This window comes from Crocodylus siamensis, chromosome 12 (assembly GCF_052110815.1).
Source record: "Crocodylus siamensis isolate JL-2025a chromosome 12, ASM5211081v1, whole genome shotgun sequence".
Taxonomy (NCBI): Eukaryota; Metazoa; Chordata; order Crocodylia; family Crocodylidae; genus Crocodylus; species Crocodylus siamensis.
This window is the reverse complement of record NC_143406.1, coordinates 23,489,680-23,509,673: the sequence shown is the minus strand read 5'-3', so window position 1 is coordinate 23,509,673 and position 19,994 is coordinate 23,489,680. Positions and strand designations below refer to the sequence as shown.

Sequence of the window (19,994 nt, the reverse complement as noted above, 5' to 3'; positions counted from 1 at the left end):
AGGGTCCCTTCCAGCCCAAATGTCTATAAAATCTATGAAATGTCTATGAAATCTGCAGCACCCACTGCAGAGCCTGTTTTAGCATGCTATGAACCTTAAACACAGCTTTGGAGAAAATCCTGAGTTCACCTGAAATAGGTGCTGCTCCTCCCGCTTGCTGTGCCTGGGGCTTGGTATGAGGATGAAATGCTCTTGAGGCTTATCCTCCTCTCTCATGGAGGGCAGGGTTGCCCTGCCCTGCCATTTGCTCTATCCAGTGCATGTAGTATCATGCTGCCTCTTTCCATCCTTAAGGGCTGGGCCTGCAGAGTGAGGAGCCAGTCCCACAGTTGGAGTTGGGAGGGGAGGGGGGCTTGGCCACTCACTGGCTTCCCTCTCACTTGCCAAGATTGAGAACAGCTGTTTGCATGTGGGAGTCCATCCCCACAAGCCCTTGAATCAATTCCCAGTACTGGGTGAGTGCTGGGAATGACCGTGTGTGGTTAGTGAGAGGAAGCAGAGCCAGGGGCACACGGCGAGCAGCCCCTCAGAGCCATCTTTGTTACATTCAGAGCTCGGCAGTACTCGGATTCATCTGGAGGGCCTCTGCTCTACCTCCAGATCTTGGGATCCTGTTGGCTCATTATGTGTTCCTGTCATGGGCACGTGGTCAGAACAGGTGACTTCCTGATGAGCAGCCTGATCCCGGGTTCCGGTGGCAGCTACTGAAATGCTCTCCTGGCTGTGTTAGGAAATGAGGTCACATTTCTCCTTTTCTCCCTGCAGTGCGTGCGTGCGTGCATCCGTCCTCTCTGGACCCCTTTCCCCAGCCTGTAGGCCAGTGATTCTCAGGTGGGGTGCCATTGCATCCTAAGGTGCCATAAGATACTCTCAAGGGTTCTATGGGGTGCCATACAATGGCACTGTCAGGTGTGTAAATACAATTCACAAGGGAAACCCAGAGGTTTCAAGTATGAATTCATAGTGTTAAAAACCTTCTGATATGTTGTGGGCTTTCTCAATTCTTTGCCACAGAAGAATTGCTCTAGTTTTTTTCTGTTGTCAAAAAAGAGTGAAAACTAAGAATGCTGGCAGTTTGAGGGGTGCCGTAAGCCTACTGAGTGGGGCTGCCATCTAAAAAGGTGAGAACTTTTGCTGGCTCATGCTGATGTAGCTGTGGGTGCAGATGCTGCTTCTGGCTCCGCTGCGGAGATGGGAGGCAAGCTCTGAGGAGAGGAAGCTCACAATTGTCTCCCACTTTTGGGATGCCTTCTCCAGCTGCTAAGCGGGGTTCTGTGAACCCTTCCATCAAGGTTTCTTCCAAGGTGCGTGCGTGGCCACACACAATTTAAGATCTTGCCACACACTAACTTATTAATGCTGTACATCTGCCCGGAGAGAAGCTGGGTGCAGAGCACAGTAGAGGCACTGGGGCCGGTGTGGGACACTTACTAGAGGTAAGCTCAGGTAGCAGCTTCTCCCCGAAGTAGTGTGCATTGCAATACAGCTTTTTCTTGTAGCCTTTGTAGTTCTTCATGTTTAAGGTCATCTTGCAAGTCTCGCAGTGGAAACATGCTTTATGCCAGAACTTGTCCAGGCAGTTGACCTTCTTGGTGGGGTAGATGATCTTGCCGCAGCGTGCACAGTTGGGGAGCGGGGCCTGGGGCAGAGTGCCTGTTCACCTTGTGCCTCCATGCTCCCCAAGGCGAGGCGCAGATGGAGAGGCTGGGGCTCGGGGCTGGCACCAAGGAACTGCTCCACATCCCAGCCCTGACACCATGTGCCTCCTCGCTCCCCAAGGTGAAGCAAGGCGAGGGCAGGGGCTGGGGCTGGGGGCCAGCTCCAGGGAACTGCTTGCCAGCTCCGAGGAACTGCTCTGGTCCCCAGCCCTGATGCCATGCGCCGCCTCACTCTCCAAGGCAAGGTTGGGGCTGGTGCGGGCTCCGGCTGCAGCCTGCAGCAGTGGCAGCTGTGCACACTGGTTGGGACTGGGGCTGGGGCCCTCCCACTGGCAAGTGTGGCAGTGTATCACACTGTCCCAGGGGTAATGGACTGGGCTCAGCCCTGTGTGGAGCCTAGCGGCCCTTGTGGAAGAGGGCCAGCGGCCTGGAGCCCAAATGTTGTCCAGGTCCCCTGGAGTCCTTGGCTCAGGCAAGGCTGATCACCCTCCACTACAATCCCAGGGTTCCTGACCCTTATAGGGCTCTATGCAGGGTTCCTGTCAGGCACCTGTGGTTTCCGAAGCAGCACGTGCCAAAAGGGGGAGGTAGGACCAAAACGGCACACGCGTGGACTGAAGCAGTGTGCTCATGGACCACTACAACTTGGAGCAGGGGTGGGCAAAATGCGGCCCAGGGCCCAGATATGGCCTGCCAGACCATTCTATCTGGCCCATGGGGGCCCCTAAAATTTTTTGCCTAGTTTGTGTTTTTTAAACTTTTATATATACTTTAGGAAATTGGTGTACATTTCAATAGTTATATCTGTTTTTTTTTGCTTTGATCTTAGAAAATTAATATTAATCTGCCTGTCATGCGGCCCTCAATGGCGTGCTGAAACTGTAAACAGCCCTGTGCCCAAAATAATTGCCTGCCCCTGCCTTAGAGGGAACATTGCACTCTGCTAGTACCTCTGCTAGCAAAGGGAAGGACAGCATAGAGGCATGCAGTGGATCCCTTTCCTATTTAAGGAAATATTCTAAAACTCTGACCCTAGAGCTAATCCACAAAGTAGTGAGGACAGGCCTTCCCTGATCACCCAGCTGGGTCCATCACTGGACTGGGGTAACACTAACCCTGATCTCCCCCTGCCTGGTGTTGGTGTGATGGTTGCTGTGTGGGTGGTGGTGTCCCTGTGGGAGTATTGTGTGTATTGGGAAGCTGTGGGCCCAGTGTAGGGCTGAGCTGCTCTGTTGCTGCTTGGCTCTGTCTAGAATGTGTGTGGAAAGATGTGACACACAGATAATGGCAAATGCATTTGCCTGCTCACACTATGTGTAGGGTTATGAGTGCGGATCTGCTCTCTGCTTCTGCCATCATCTGCTGTCCCTGTCATGAATTCCCCATGTGTTCTCTGTGTACCTCAGCGGTGCCTGCTCCTCCTGGATGTGCCCCTTGCAAACTAGTGAGGTAAATGCACCTGGAGGGGGCACCTGCCAGCAGTGATGAGCCCTGGGTTAGGTTCTGTGCAGCTTCCCTCAGTGGCTCTGTCTGGGGTCTCTCCTTGTTCACCCCTTCTCTGCTGACATGTGCCTCCCCTCCTCATCTAGCCCCAAGGTCTCTTGCCTTACTTGGCCAGCTCCTGCCTGCTCCTGGCTCCACCCCCACTTCTTCGAAGCCTCCAGGGGAAAGGTCTCCTGCATCCCACGCCCTGGCTCAGACCCTCGTTCTCCCTTCAAGGCTGGAGATTGCCTTATCCCTGACTTTGTTCTTTCTTCCTTTCCCACGTGCCTGCTGCCATCTTGGAACGCTGCTCTCCTTACCTTGACCCTGCTGCTTAGGCTGTCCTAGTCGCTTCCTGCTGCTTCTGGCAGTCCTCTCTTAGCCCCTTCTCCAATGGGCCAAAATGCATTTGCCTGCTTTGTCTGCATTCTCCTTCCAGACTGAGGCTACCTGATTTCCCCCTGTTGTTTCCAAGTCCAATGCAGTTGTTTCCCTGGCTGACTGTACCCTCCATGTACCACATGTCCTAGCTACCAGCCATGCTCTGCTCCCTCAAACCCCCTTACCTCTGGCAGGCTTATTTCGCTGTCTCCATTAGCAGACTGAGGGAAGTGATTCTTCCCCTCTATTTGGCAATGATTAGGCCACATCTGGAGTACTGTGTCCAGTTTTGTAGTGGGGGCCCAAATTGGAGAGAATCCAGTGGATGGCAACAAATATTGTTAGGAGGCTAGGGGGCATGACTTATGAGGAGATGCTGAGGAAATGGCTTATTTGGTCTAGAGAAGAGGATGGGGTTAGACTGTTCTCGGTGGTGGCAGATGACAGAACAAGGAGCAGTGGTCTCAAGTTGCAGCAAACGATGTTTTTAAGTTAGGTATTAGGAAAAAAACTTTCACACTGGGAGGGTAGTAAAACACTGTGACAGGTTACCCAGAGAGGTTGTAGGCCCTCCACCCTTGGTTTTAAAAGTTTTAAAGACTTGGCTAGGAGGATCTGGTTGGGGTTGGTCCTGCTTTGAGGAGGGGGTTGGACTAGATGACCTCCTGAGGTCCTTTCCAACCCTCATTATCTACGATTCCATGATTAGAAGAAATGCTGCCTTGGTGCATTCCCAACTTTCTTCTCTTGAGGCCTTTCCTCTTGCTTTAACCTTTCCCTTCCTCTTCCCTGGAGACTCTCTACATGTCTGGTTCTCTGTGTGGGTTGGTGCTGGCAGGACCCTGTTCTGCTTGGGCTAGTTAGTGGAGGTTGTGGGAGCCCTGATGGAGAAGCCAGTCTGGGTTTTACGAGGTGGAAAGTGGGAGGCTATAATGAATCCAGGGTCAGTCTTAGTGAATAGAAATGCCTCGTACTGGGTCCTGAGAACCCAGGATCTACTTATGCCCGTTGTATTTGTGCTGCTTCCTCTGGCACATCTCAACATGTGAAACGCTGGTTGGCAGAGGCTAATGAGGGGCCTTGAAGGAGTCTGGGTCCCACAAACCTCATGGAGAACTGCAGTGCCAGAGTCTGGTGTTAAGACAATGGCTGGGTGGGCTTCTGGGGTAAGGGTTCCCCCTGCTCTGTGTTGGCTGTTGCCATTGGCAGGGGGAAGGGCTGTGTGGACTAGTGCCGAGAGGCAGGGATCCTCATTTTGTCATTGTGTGAGCATCTTGGTGCTCTGGTCTGGCAGAGATTCTTGACTGCGCGGTGCCCCGTGTCTGCACTAGGTGACTCAGCAGTGCAGGATCAGTTCTGTGCTCACTCAGCCAGCTTCCTGTTGGCAGTTCCCTGGTTGTGTCTACACTATGGATCTGGTGGTCCTGGGGAGGGCAGCGTCCCTCACTGTCAGTCTTCAGGATGGAGGCCATTTGAGACAGTCCCAGGGATGCCCTCACCCCTGCATTTTCCACATATCTCCCATGCCCAGGGAGGTGGCCCTCCCTGGGCATAGGAGGTATGTGGTTTCGGCACTACCTTGTGGTTAGAACATGGGCCTGGGTGAAAGGAGAGGCTGCCTGGAGCAGTTCCTGCCTGGTATCCCAGTCATTTCGTGGTTCAGAGCTGAGGCTGGTGTAGTGGCATCTTGGGGGGGCATTCACATGCAAAATCCCTCTTCACCAGGTAGAGCCACAGAAGGGGTGAGCAAGGAGAGACCCCAGACAGAGCCACTGAGGGAAGCTTCACAGAACCCAACCCAGGGCTTATCACTGCTGGCAGGTGCCCCCTCCAGGTGCATTTACCTCACTAGTGTCTGCAAGGGGCCTCTTCAAGCTGATTTGTGGGCTGTGCTGTGAACACCTTTCCCTTCCCCTTGCCTCTGTCTGCTGTGAGGTCCATGGACTTTGTCTCATTTTGTGGTTCCCTTGTGATTTGGGGCAAGACTGGGGCAGCAATGCATGGTAAGAGGTTACCCTAGAAAGAGGGTAAATAACTCTGGCACCTGATGAGCGCCTGTACTCTGGTGCTGCAGTTTGTTACTGGGGCCACCTACCTCTCCCAGCATGGGCAGGAGGCTGAGCTGTGGACTCTGGCTCCTTGCGCTGTTGTAAACCCAAGTTTGAGGGAGCCACTAGTGCTCCTGCATGGCTTGGATCACAACTGGTTTGAGAGCAGGGGCCTGATCCGACTCCCCCAAGGTTCCCTGCAATACAGTGCAGCCCTAGCCCTGCCACTCCTGCTGCCTCGGCTCCCAACACCTCTCTCTCCTGTCTGGGAGGCAGGGGTGTGTGACTGCGAATGCTGTGCTCTCCTGCATGTGGTGATGTGTGGGCTGGGGATGAGCAGGGCCACGGCAGAGCACAGCCCTTTCCCCGCCTTCCTCCTCACCCACCCACTCACTCTCACAAGCTGCAGAAGCGCCGAGCGGCTGCAGCCACGCATCTGGCCAGCACCTGGCTTCTATTACAGTTCTGGGTGCAGCTCATGCTAAGGATCTGCTGTTGGGAAGCCAGTGAGCCAGGCCTGTATGGGTCCAGCCATGATGCAGCATGTTCTCATGAGAAATTTCCACTGCATGCTTGAAACAGGGTTGGGGGAGGGAAGGGTGAGGGAAAGGCCGTGTGTGTGCACACAGCCAGGGTGTATTTGGGGCAGGGCAAGTGGGAGTAAATGCTTGTAGTCCTGCTGTCCCCTAGGCTTTGTTGCAGCCATGGCTTTCGCCAGCCTGGGGCTTTGTGGCCCAGTAGTGGTTGGTTCATGCAGGGATGGTCTTGCCCGGTGCCATGCAGTGCAGCTGCTTGCCAGCTGGGGGCACTTGAACCAGCTATACTTTTGTCCAGCCTAGCCTAGTCCCCAGAGATGTGACAGACACTGAGCCAGTGGGAGCTGCCCTGATGCCAGCATCAGCCACCAACTCAGCTCTTCTCAGTGTCTTGATCCTGAGGAGAGGCATTATTCCCTGGGGGATCCTACATAGGGTCACTTTGGGGGTGGGGGCTGTGGGTATATGTGTGGGCACGTGCATGCTAGCAAGCATATCGGGGCCAAAGGCATGGGGCTTGCTGTGTGGAGCGGTGAGGGCCCCCTTCGTAATCTCACTATGGAGACGCATGGAAGTAATCTGCAGGTCTTCTGGTTGCAAGGGGACCCTTCTGCAGTGACACTGGGGTGAATCTGCTGCAGGGGAGCACACAGGATTGGGAAGTGCATGCAGCTAGCTCACCGCAGTGCACTGCAGGCTTCATGAACACCCTCCACACCCAAATGGGAGCAGTCCCACTTGGCAGAGCAGGGTAGGGAGCTGACTTCCCACCTGCCCCTAGAGCAGCTGATCCCAACACACAGCTTGGCAGCTCTGGCTGTGCCCCTGGGCTGGGGTTGTAGATGGCTCTGTTTAGGCCCCATGCCTGCAAGCTCCTGTAGGCCCTACTGTAGTCAGTTGCATTTATTAGATTTTCTGCACAACCATAAGAACCAGGGTGCAGGTGTTTCTGCTCCAGTGGTGCGGCTCTTATGGGCTAGCATAGATCCTTCAGAGGAAGGTGTGAGGGTCTGCTGGGCTGCCGCCTTCTTCCTAGGGGGTGGGGAGGTGGGGGGAAGCTTTTTGTCTAATCCCTCATCTCTGGGGTCTGGCCCATGTCCTATTCAAATTCCTAGTTGCTTTTTGCAATCTACCAAGCTCTTGACCTTAATAACACTTTAAGTGAGTTCCACAGGCCTGCTGGACACTGTGTTCAAGCATTTCCTTAGATCAGGTTAAAACATGCTGTCTTCTGATTTCACTGCCTGTCGTCTGCTTGCCAGGTGAGCAACAGCATCCCAGGTCTCTAATCCTGTATCTCCTGTTCCCAGCCTCCTCTCTGAGGTAATTGGTTGCAATCCCAGAAGCCTTTTAAAGAGAGCATTAAAATTCCTCCTAGCACGTAACCTGGGACTGGGGGCTGTCAGAGGTGCTGTCCGCTGGTAGTGTTCGTGCTGTCCGTGGTTTGTACCTAGCCCTCGTTTACTGCAATAACTGAACGTTTTGGGATGCTCATTGTTGTATTTCTCCTCCCAGCCCTCCTCCAAGGCAGGGCAGTGCTATGATGTCTGCTGTTCAGAGCATAACTGGCTACACAGAAAGTCTGTGGTAAAGAAGGGAACTAAACCCAAGTCCCCCAGGTCCTCCAAGTGCCCAAACCCCTGAACCATCCTGCCTTTCCAGCTTCTCCTTTCCTGATGATGTCACTGGATTTGGGTGTGTGGACCCAGCTATGTGCTTCTCAGTACTGGCTGCCTTCAGTCATGTGCCAACTAGGATCGGAGCTCGATACATTTCCCTGTGTGCTGAGTGTTCCCACCCCAACCCACCAGGTGTCTCATGCTAGTGTACTCCTTACCTATTAAAGCAACCTTTAACCAGCTGCACTTGCCAAGTGTATTCAAGGGTGAGGAATTGTCCATCCCTGCTTCACAGGCAGGAGGCAAAGTGATTCAGTGCCATGCTCCTAGTCCTGTGACTGGCCCCTCAGGGCATGGAGGACACTGTCCACCTTCTGCTTTGAAGTGTGACCCGTGTGCCCAGATGGCTAGGCTGCAGGGCCTGTTGGATACCAAACTAGGCTGCTGATGCCCAGGTGTCCCCTTTGTGGGTTCAGCCTCTCCCCTGTCTGCCACTCCAGCATCCTACCTCTCTCCTGCAGGATTTAACACCGCTCTGTATGCCGTGCCCCCTGGCCACAGCAGTGGAGAGTTGGGCTGTGCCTAAAGCCCTTGTTTTGAGGAGTGGAGGATGGCTAACCTTAGGAAATGTTGCTGTGGAAATGAGTTAAGAGGGGGATTTACCAGGCTGCAGCTGGAATGTATGGCACTTGGCACCCATACTTGGAGTGTCTCCTCTCTGCATGGTTGCACTGATGTGGGCAGGGCTGCTGGGGTCAGGTAACAGATCTATAGGCCTGCAAATCTGTCCTCCTCATGCTGGAGCCCCTGTCCTGCTCCTGTTCAGAGTTGGTAGGTGGGAAGTAGGGCATGTCTGTTGCTTTTATGACATAGAGGTGCCATTAACCATCTGAACCCATGAGCAGGGGAACCCTGAGCCTGCATCTGGGGAAAGCCAGAATTGCATTTCCAGCAGGCAGCTCTCTGGGGGGGGCTAGAACAGGGATCAGCTCCCCAGGGGACATGGTGACCACCTCACTGTAATGAGGATTGTGCAAGAGGGATAGCCCTGCACTGGTCTGTGTGGCGGAGGGTGGATTAGACCAGGTTTGGACTGTTCAAAACGTGGAGACTTCCCACAGAGGGCTCGTGGGCTCGGTGTTACTTCGTTGGACATGCTTCTTCCTGAGTCTGCTGTGTTGATGACCAGCAAGCTGAAGGTGGGAAGCTGTGTAGAAACAAAGTCCTGTCTGCTTGTGATCAGAGGCTGGGGTGGGCAATTATTTGGGCCAGAGAGACATTTAGGGAGTTGTGGGCTGGGTCAGCACCCTTCCCCACCCCCCACAACAGTTCACCAAAACTCCTTAAGCGGCTGTGCTACACACTGGGCCAGGTAGATGGGATGGGGCCATGGGTAGGCAAGGAATAGCATCCAGGAGCAGGACAGGCAGGCGGTGGCAGGGTTGGGCTGGGATCATGGGTCTGTGACAGTGTGAAGCCATCTATGGACTGCAGCTTTGCCCAGGGTCCTGACCCCTCTCTGTCACTGCCCCAAGATCCCATCCCATGATCCCAGCCCTACCCTCCTGCCCTTTCCATTCCATCTGCCTTTGTCCCCATCCTATCCACCTGGCCGAGCATGCCCTGCCTGCAGAGGTCCCATCCCCAGTGGTGAGTGCAGGTTGGATGGGCTGGTGTACCCAGGTGGCAGGGGTGGGTCTGGTGGCAGCAGCAGCTGGAAGGAGCTGCCATTTCCGGGGCTGCTGGAAGTGAGTCTGGCTGCAGCACCACCTCACCCTTTTGCGGGCCTGGGGGCAGCGGGATCAGCTGTATGCATCACAGCCCAAGCTGCCGCCTGTGCCTGGCCAGACCAAGGGACCTGCCACAGGCTGGACAAAATCCCTTGGTGGGCTGGATCTGGCCTGTGGGCCATATTTTGCCCACCCTACTCTAGGCCAGAGCTGCAATTTACCCCGTCTTGGACACAGTTGGAGATCCCTGCTCTAGGCTAAGACCCAAACTTGGATATTATCTCTGGTGAAGCTTGCTAAGCTACTTGCTCTCTGCTTGCTTATGTTAGCCCTCCACTTCAGCCAGGCACTCTTATTCTTCTCTCCATGTCAAGTAACTGCTGAGTTCCACGTTTCATTGGTGGGTGACAGATTTTCTTTTGTGCGCAGTATGACAGCTAGTGTATGCAACCCTTGGGCATCCCGTGAGGTGAAGGTGCCTTGAGAAACATCTCTTTCATGTCAGGATTGCACTGGACTTGGGTTCCTGTGAGATGGTGCTTGTAGCTAAACAGATTTTAAAGAAACCCAGGAGTCCTGGCTGTTGAAGATGCCTTCAACCCACATAGTCTGTTCCTTGCGATTTTTGTCCCTATGGTCTTTGCTCCCCAACATCCATGTTGAATCCTCATTTGTTCATTCTTTTCTGCAGCATCTCGTGGGTGCTGCAGCTGCTGTTCTGCTCATCTTGTTGGCTGGCAGAACACTGCATGTGTCTGCTCCTCAGGACTCTGGGGAGCATCTGCCAGTGCCCAGCAGGGAGTCTGGCCCACCTTCCTCTTAGGATGGCAGCCCCAAGCCAAGGGATCCTCTCATGACTTTCTGGGGTCCCCTAGGAACCACACTTTCATGCAGCCTGTCCACTGCCTCCTGGGAGTGCAGCATCCTCTGTGCCACAACTGCTCTGTCATCTTACTGTGTTCCCGGCTTTCCCTTATGTCATATCTGGGGCTGACTATGGAATCGCTGAGAGGGAGGGGAGGGGGAGAGGCTCTTTGCATCATGGAGAGGCTTTTAAAGTTTTCTTCCCCCACCTAATATCCCACGCTGAGGTCACCCCGGGGGTACCTGACTCCCACCCTAAGCAGCCAAGCTTCCTCCATGCTTGGAGGAAAGTCCACAGTATCCCACATTCCCAATGAGGCCGTGGGAAGCTTTGAGAAAGTTGGCCTAGCTTTGAGCAGCCTATTTATAGTAACACGTACTACAGTCTCTCATGCTTCTGTTCCCTAGTGCAACTGTACATGTCTGTTTCCTCTTCCCTTCCCCCCGCCTTGTCCACCCCCCTCAAGAATGCTGCTTGGTATTGCAAAGATGTGGAAGTGGAGGAAGAGTCGGGAGGAGCATTGTATGCATACAGCATTGGAGAAGCCAGGCACCAGCGGCACCTCATGAGCTTGTATGGGCAGTCCCTCGAGGCGGGTGCTGGCTTGTCACTGAAGGCTGTGCCATCAGCCCACAGCCCTGTCCCACCCTCTCATGGGCCATGATGCATTTCTATTCTCCAGGCAGGGACTTACAGCATGGGGGCTGGGCAGGGAAGCAGGCTTCCTCCTGGTTACCAGCCAGTGGTCATGGCAAGAGGAGAGCTCTTTTCACTGCCCTGCTGGGATTTTTGTGGGTGATGGGACTGCAGCATCCTGTGTCTTCCTGGGGTAGGACACTGGCCCAATGCCAGGCCTGTAAGTGTGGGGAGAAGAGGAGTCCCTAGAAGTTAGTATCCATGTGAACTCTATTTCTCAGTCTGGGATTGTTGTCCCCACTTAGAGCCAGCTTGAGGGCAGGAGCTCAGCCCACTCATTCCTCTGCAGAAGTGTGATCCATATGTGTTAAACTGTGTATCCTGAGGGGCCTGCCTCAGTACTATGGATCTCTGTGTGCAGCTCCTGCCAGATCAGTAGCAACCAAAACCTGTTGCCAGGAGATGCCAGGTGTGATCTGAGAAACAAACTCAGCATCTCAGGCCAGTTCTGAGCATCCTTCACCACTCACCCTTTCACTATCTCCAACCTACTGGTGTTAAACCTGAGGCCCCTTTTGAGACAGGCCCTCTGGAGAGAGCAAAACCCATGAATCGGAGCAGTGTTCTTTAGGCTCTGCTGAGTGTGTGCAGAAAGGCCTTCCTCATCCCCAGCCCTTGGTTTAGGGCCATGTCACTCGCACAAAGTTCCTGGCAGGCTTTGTGTGGTGTCTGGTCCATGCAAGCACAGGCTTGGGAAAGGCTGGGGGAGGAGAGGACATGTTGCTTACCTGATGAGGCCTGGTACATGTCTGGGTTTCTTTCAGGCCCTGCCTTCCACTCTCTCACTCACAGAAAGGGAGAGGGGAAGTGCTGGGAGAAGTGAGGGCTGCCGAGAGGGGCTGTAAACAGACATGCTGTGGACCAGCCTCTGGTTTTGGCATTAGCCCCACCCTGTGAAGCCCAACCTGGAACTTGGGGTCAGAGACTGGTCCAAAATGTGACTTTGCTTGACCCTGCTATGTTGTGCCCTGGCCAGGGGGGTGGGGATGGGCAGCTGCCCCATATCTGGTATTCCTGTAGGTAAGTCGGCACCATTCCCCCAGCCTCTATCCTGGGGCTGTCATCTGAAGCCCTTCTAGGCCCAAGTGACACAGCATGTGGTTCTAGAGTGGCAGTTCCTGGTTGCTAGAGATTTGTTGGGCCTACTTGCATCAGGCAGGCCTCTGTAGCCTAGAGGCATGTTTTGGTCCCTTGTGAGCATGCAGTTGCTTCGGGGAGTGCAAGCAGTGGGCAGAGTGGCTGGATGTGACAAGAACATGTTTCATAAGCCTCTTGCTGGGCTGGGTCAGACGTGCAGCACTGTACTGTGAAGCCCAAGGCGGAAAGTTGGTTTTGTTTAGAACCATCATTGGTGGTCAGTGCTGGAAGCATGGGGCTGGGCTTGGTGAGCTGCTAGTTTGGGCCTGTGTGCTGGCTTGTGTTGCTGCCAGTAAGAAGAGAGTTGACTAGGGTTGCTATGGCTGGTCTCAGAAGCTGATCCCATCCTGATGGCCCCTCTTCAGGTCCACCTTGGAGCACGGCCTTGTGCTTCCCCTCCAGGCCATCAGAGCAGGTGGAACAAAGGTGTCAGATCTTGCCATGCAGAGAGCTCGGGGTTGGAAGGCCAGTGCATCATGTAGCCTGCTCTGTACAGTAGAGAAACCAGCATCTGGGAATGGATGCAAACTTCCTGCCCTTCTGGAGGGAGGAGAAGGGGGCTGCCTGTGAGTTGTGCTGTGTGCCTCTGTGGGGAAGGGTTCTCCTGCCTTGAGAAATGGAGCTAGAGCTCACCCTGCCTAAATTCTGGAGAGCAATTTCTTTCCTGACCTGGCCCTTCTCTGGCAGGAGGTCTAAACAATCAACCTTCTCCTGCATCAACACCTTTTATGAGCCAGTAGTTGAGGTAGGTGGACCATAGCTGGAAGAACACGTGAGCATGTGGGAGGAGAGGAGCTGGTGCAAAAGCCCAGTGGGCACAAGGAGGGGGAGGCTACCTTCATCCCGTACTGGCATGCTATGCGACTCTGGGCATCCCCTAGTCTAGTAGTTGCTGTGTTGCAGATCAGGAGATGCGTGTGGCTATAAGAGCTGCCCAGAGGGAAAAACGGAGGCATGGAGGTGGCAAGAGACTTGGCTATAGTCCTATGGTGAGTGGGGCCTCCAGAGCTCGGCTTTCATGGGACACGCATGGGAACAGCCAGAGCTCCTCTGGAGCGAGGAGGGGCTGCCAGCCACGGTTGGAGGGTTTTGCAGGCATAATCGGAACAGGCAGGGAAATTAGTAAGGGCTGGGATCTTTGGCAAAGCTTTCCCAAGGCTGGCTCTGAAGCCTGTGAAGTCTCTGGTCCATGCTTGGAGTAGTGCTGATGGGTGGGGGGCAGCTTTCCTTTTAGTAAGCTCCCGTATGGATTTTCCCTTTGTCTCTTTCCCAGAGTCCCTGGCTCCTGCTCCTGGCTTGGATCATTGTTTAAACAGCCCCAGAACAGGCTGAGCCAATGCTGCACGAGCCACATGGCTGACAGGCTGCCTCCTAGCTACAGCCACTGAGCCCCCAGCCCTGGGGTGGGGACCACTCACAGCTCAGCTCCTAGCACCACCTCTGCCGTCCCCTCCATGCATGGGCCACCTCCTAGCGTTCCCTCACCATGTCTGTGGCCCGGGGGAAGGTAAATACACCCTGCCAGGCGGGCTATTGGCTTGGCCCTGGGAGAAGCAGAGCCTGCTCTGGGTGCCGGCTGTTCTCCTTTGTTTCCTGCTCTCCTAGGCAGCAGCATCCTTGTGGTCTCCCTGCAGCCAGCTGTTACCAGTTCTCTCACCCATCAGTTGCCAACAGCTGCAGCTGACGTGTGGCTTCTACTGCTTGTTCACGTCATTGTTGGCTTACCCCTGTGCGCCCCCTCCCTGTACCAAACCAAGCAGTGGAGCAGCAACTGATGGCTCCCACCTCATTAGCCAGAGGCTCCCTCTGCTCAACCACAACCCGTTGAATCCCCCTAGGTCAGAAGTGGCTTCCCTTGGGGAAGGTTTGTTAATGCCTTGAAGTCTTTCCTGCTACAGTCCTCTGAGCGGGAGGGGCGTAGGGAGCAGGGATGTGGATACCATGTAGCCTGTCTAAGTGGGGCTGCAGGTGTGTGGCGGCTGGGAACAGCTAGTAAGGGCAGAGGTGGCTTAAGGTTTTATGTGCAGGGCTGTGGCTCAATGTCAGTATCTTGCTGTAGCTCCAGTAGCTTCAGTTTAAGCCCTGTTCTGGACTGGGACTAACGGCTGCCTTCTGACCCCTACCCCCCAGGCTGTGGGTGGTACCTGGTCATTCAGGCAGGGGATTCGCAGGCAGCCACATGTGACACTGACCATGTTGCTCCCTTGTGGTGTTGGTGACAGAAACACATGTGCTTTAGCCACACCAGGGGGCTACTAGGCTCAGGGGGACTCTTGGCCTTGATGCAAGGCAATGGCAAGAAGCAGTGGGAGTGAGATGGAGAAGGAAAATCCAGGGGAAGCTTCTTGCTAGTAACACTCCCAGGCTGTGGCTTGTTCTCTTAAGGGAAAGATAGACGCTCTCTCTGCTCCCCACCCCAGGAGTCTTGGCACGAGGTAGGAAAGACATGGTGGAACAGCTCCAGGCTGAAGTTGTGCTACCTGGGACCATGGGAGGCCCTTCCCAAGTGACTTGATGGCTGAGTGTATCGGGCACTGGCATAGGGCTTCCTGGGCCGAGCAGGGAAGAAGCAATGCTCTGAAAGGTTCAGGGTGTGGATTGCAACTGAAACCAGCTGTGTTTGCTTCCCCTGGAGCTTGGGAATCCTGCCCCATGGCCACTCAAAGCATAGGGCAGGCTGTACCTCCTCCTCTGCCTGGGTGTCCCCTGGCTGCCAGCACTTCCAGCCCCTGGGGGCGAGTTAAAGGGCACAGCAGCTACGGAGGAGTCTGATGGCTGAGTAGGCTGCTGAGAGATTACAGCCCACTCTTCTTCTTCCCCTCCAGCCCAGTCAGCTGTGCACCTACTAGGGGCACAGGCAGAGAGGAGCTGAAGAGCAAGCCCAAGCTGCTGCTGCTGTATCTGTGCCTGCCACCAGGGGGTGCCAGTGCTCACAGCATTCACCTCCCCTGGCACTCACCTCTGCCTAGTGTCTCTGCCATCTCCAAAAGCAGAGCTCAGGAGCTAGCCCTGCTTGCATGCTTGTCGACATACTTCTGTGCCAACAGACAGATGGAACTAATATGGAAAAGATGTTTCCTTGCTGCTGCTCCTGTGAGCAGCCTGTGGTCAGAGGAGGAGCCCACAGGGGTCACCAGGGACCTTGTCATGAAGCAGGAGTCTCCCTGTGCCCCTGGCATGCTGCAGTCTGAGGTCACAGAGCTGGGGTAGGAGGAGGCATGCACTCTGCAGGAGCTTCAGGCTATTTCTTGCAGCACAGTTAGCTGCGGCACTGTCTCTGTGACCATTCTTCCATTTGATCACGTTTGCTCACACCCTGGGCCTGACGAAGCCAGGAAAGGGGGGGGGCCTGGCTGTGTTCTGGGATGTTTCCTGGGAGAGAAAGCAAAGCTGCTTAAGTAAGGCAACATGTGGTTGCATTTCTGACCTTGCACTGCCTGCCTGGCACTGGTGCTAGCAGGCACTTAGGGCAAGTGAGGCCCAAGTCCATGCAGCAGCTCTTGCCACTCTGGCAGCCTGCCTTCCCCTTGCTTAATAGCTGGAGCTGCAGAAAGGCTGGATTGCACCTCTGAAGCTGGCTGTCAATGGGGCTGCAGCTGTTTGGTCAAGCGTGGGCTCAGAACCATAACTTGCAATGTCAGGGCCCTGGGCAGAGTGGAGGAAAGGGGAGATGAGCACTTTGCACTGGAGCTGCTACTACCTCTACTCAAGCTCCCTGAACAAAGGCTGCTGCAGGCTGGTGCCTGGGGCTAGTGCCCGGCTTGCCCACCCATGTGTTACTGAGGGACTGCCTCAGGATGCACTGTCTGGAGCCCTCCCTGCCCTTTCAGGGAGACTGCATGGGGCAAAGGTGCAAGTTGCTGATCTGAGATGCAAAATAAACACTTTTATCTTGGGGAAAGGCCCCCATCAAAGTGCCCCCTTCCCTTCCCCAGGTGCCTGACCTCACTTCCTAGTCCCTCTTGGAGTGAGGGGCTCATCTGGCCTTGGCGTGCTGTGGACTATATCAGTATTGATGCGTCTTGCAGATCTGCCTGGCATCCTCTGTGGTTCGTGGGTGGGACCCGTGGTTGAGCCCCATCCAGGTGCAGTACTCTTTTTTTTTTTTTTTTCCTCTGAGCCAAAGCCCAGAGTTATTCCTGGCAATAGGACATGTACTCTGGGGCCCAGGACAGCTATTATGCCTACTTGGGGTTTCCTGCTCTCTGCTGATGAAGGAAACAAGCCCCTAGGTGTTGCCTCTGGTTTCCAGACCCTCCTCAACTTCCCATCTAAAGGAGTCCTTCAGAACAATCGCATGAAACCTCTCTGCTTGGCAAATGGCTGCAGAGCCTGAGGGAAATCCACATGGGTGAGGCACTGATCTGAGGGCCCTTAGGAGGAAGGTGCTTGTTGTATGCACTTTCTATGGCTTGTCTGCTGTATTCAGCTTTGCCCTTATAGCTGTGGGGTCTCTGCTGGGCAGAAGGTTGGCAGCAGCTCTGCACCTGTGTCATGTGGTGCCCATGTATGTGGCACTGCTCAGCAGGGTGGGCATGGTATACAGCTCTGCTGTATGCAGCAGCAGCTTCCATACTATAAATATGATTCCTTGAGATCTGGCCCCTGGAGGGGGAAGTCCAGGAGGGGGCATAGGGATGCTGGTGAGCTTGGTTATGGGTTGGTGCCTTGGGGAGACAGGAGGGAACAGTTGTTTAAAACCATTTTAATCTTCTGTTCCCCCTCTGAAGCAGCATCTGGGCACGGGGCCTCCAGAAAGACCTGGTGGGGTCAGTGGCCTCTGGCCATCCACCTCCCAGTTCAGCTGGTCAGTAACCTCAGGAAGTTCCCTCTCTTGTCTCTCATGGCTTCCTGCTTCATTAATTAGCGCTTATCTTGTAGCCAGCATCCTCATTCCCCAAGCTGCTCAGATCAGAGCTGTGCTGTCTAACTGAAGGCCAGGTCAGCCATAGAGATGGCAGGGGCCACCCGCAAGCGGGCAGCATAGCAGTACTGCACATTTGGCTTGGCAGTCAGGTGCCCAAATAGTCTTTCAGGCACAGCTGTGATGAGCAGCACAGGTTCTGCCTTCTCACCCTCCATGGGCACCATGCCCCCAGCATGTACTCTGCCCCCACCATGCCCTTGCCCCCTCCTGGAGCATGTGTCTGTGCCTGGTGGGAGTGCAGGTGGGGGGACAGTGTCTGTGTTCTGTCTCTGGCTGTCCCTGCCGGTTGCTAAGTAGAGCTCACTGTGAATGTGAATTGCCCCAAGGAGAGGGGCTGGACTATTGAATGACTTTGGCTGCCAACACCCATCTCTTCAGGCTGGGGAAGGCTGTGCAAGCAGCCTTCTCCTGGGAGTGGGTAGAGGCTTCAGCCATTTTGCCTCTGTTCTGTTGTTATTCCTCCCCCTTCCCCCTTCTCTCCTTTGCTCCTGCCGGTCACTGCAGTGGGGGGAGCCCAGCACTCCATCCATGAGGCGAACAGCAGGATCGCATCTCACCGTGGTGCTCTGACAGGTTGTTTTGGCTGCTCTTGGCAGAAGTGCAGAGGCGATCCCAGCTGATGTGATGCTGTGGGCAAGGGCTGCCAAAGTGCCTCTCAGGAGGAGGGGTGCTCCTTCCTGTGGGGCTTGGCTAGGGAGGGGCCAAGGACTACTGCGTGCCAAGGCCAAGTGTGTGGGCAGCTTGCTGCAAGATAGCTGATGCTAGGGGAAGTGGCTGCTACCCCTCTAGGCCAGGTGAAGATGAGCCTTGCTCTGTGCTCCGGGCAGGACAGCCACGGATTTGGGATTCTCTATCCCACAAGCTGGTGCTAGTGAGAAGAGCTGGGCCTCTGACTGCAGCTCTCCCTCCCTCTGTTCTCTGCCTGCCTGTTTTGCTCCCCACACCCTTCCAGGGAAGCTGCAGTCCTGTGCTTCACGCCTGGCTACCCCAGCCCAGTTCCCTGCCCTCCTCCCCCACCACCTCCCATAGCTGTTTTCTTTGTTAGTTAGCTCTTATCTGCTGTGGGCTGAGCACTGGTCTGCAATGACAGGGTCTGTGAAGACGGGATAACAGGCAGGGGAAGGAATTTCCATCTTTTCTCCCCATGTCCCAAATGAAGAGTCATCCCTATCCATCCCCTGGGTTATGCCCAGCAGCCTAACCCCAGTGCTGAGGGAGTGGTGGGCTCCCTGGCTGGATCCCTGCTTTGGCTGAGGTGTTTGTGAACATGCAGAGTCCTGGCAAGTGACACTGCCAACTAGAGAGGGCTTGCTATGCTGGGTGGAACGAATGCCTGCATGAGCATCAGATGCAGGTGACAGCTGGAATTTCATCTAGCTTCGAAGCTTGGGGTTAGAATTCAGGGTGCCAGGAGGATTATTGAGTGCACTTCCCTGGAGGGTGCCTGCAAGTAAATCAGTAGAAAATGGGCTCTTTGATTGACTGGGGAAGGGAAAAGTTGTATTCTTCTGAAGTTAAAAACCAGCCTGATCAGAGTGATTACAAGGCATGGCAGGGACTGCATGTTCATGGAAGATGGACTGTTGAGCTGTACTGGGCTACTCTGCTCTCTGGTCAGGCCCCGTTCCACTGCCTGCCAGTTACATCCACAATACCCCCATGACCCTTCTAAGGTCTCCCAGCTTCTGATGCTCATCTGTCACCCTAGGACTCAGTCATTGCATCCTCTAGCATGTGCTGGCAAAGGAGCAATGGTATCCACAGCCCTGTGAACCTATAGACTCAGCTGGGCATCTCTCTAGCTGCTGGATGCTCCCCTCTGGCCTCCCCTTAAAATTCAAGGCAGATGCATGAGAGCTACAGCAGCACATTTGTTGTGTGTGGACAAAGCAGTGTTGGTTCCTGGGATGTTGCTGGGGTGGTAGTGCAGAGGTGGGGGTAGGAAACTGGGTCAGCCCAGCAAGGGACCAGATAACTTGTGTCAAAGCCAGGTCCTCAGGGTGTAGGTCTGCTGAGTTTGCATCATTCCCCGAGCTGCGATCAATATGTGAACTCTGGTCCTGTTCTCTTCACAAGGGAAGGAAAAGGGGGACTGCATTATCTGGGGAAAGGAAGTATAGCCTCAATACTCATTCCCCTCTTTGCCTGTCTGAAGCAACAGGCCCCCAAGTGTCTTGTATTTTGTCCTGCACTGGGTTGCTTTGTTTGGTAAATAATCCCTCCTGCTCCAGGCCTGTATTTGCCTTTCTTAGCCTGCTTGAGCTGGCTGAGCTGGCTTGCCTCATGTTTGTCCTGGCATTGGAGCCTGCCCACTTAGGCCAGGGAGCATTTGGGTTTAGAGCAGGGCTATTTCTTCCTATTCTGAAGCATCACAAGCAGCTGCTGCTTAAGGTAGTGGGCTGGGGCATAGGGAGAAGTCTGGTTCTAGCTTCTTCATTGAGGGGGAGAGAAACAGGGCACTGCTGCCCATATGCACCTCCTGGAGCAGCATCTGCCCTAAAGAGATGCCCATGGAGATTGCTGCTTCCAGGGGAAGCCAGGGCTGGGGGCCAGCTGCCTTCCAGGTGCTGGGAGCTGGGTGCCCAGTCATTCTTAAGAGCTGTGGTGGTGGTATTTCTAGGTGTTTTGCTGCTTTCAGAAAATAGGACTAGGAGACTTACTGAGAAGGTGGCTAAGCCCCTCCCAGCTTGAAGAAACCTCAGTCATATAAAGCTCAGCACTGGTGTAGATTCTGTGAAGACCTTAGGGCTCCAGGGGTGAGACTTCTATGGCTGTGCTTGATCTGACTGTGAAAGCACCGTATTATTAAATCTCCTCTCAGTCCTTTTCTTCTCCAAACTAAATAATCCCAGTTTCCTCAGCCACTTCTAAGTCCTGTGCCCCAGCCCCTGAACCATTTTCATTTCTCTCCACTG

At 54.5% G+C, this 19,994-nt stretch overlaps 1 protein-coding gene across 3 annotated transcripts in view; it reads left to right on the top strand.

Annotated features, from left to right (window-relative positions):
* CORO7 (coronin 7) overlaps positions 1-19,994 on the top strand; it is a 213,221-nt gene that overhangs the window by 52,373 nt on the left and 140,854 nt on the right. The window lies entirely within an intron of this gene.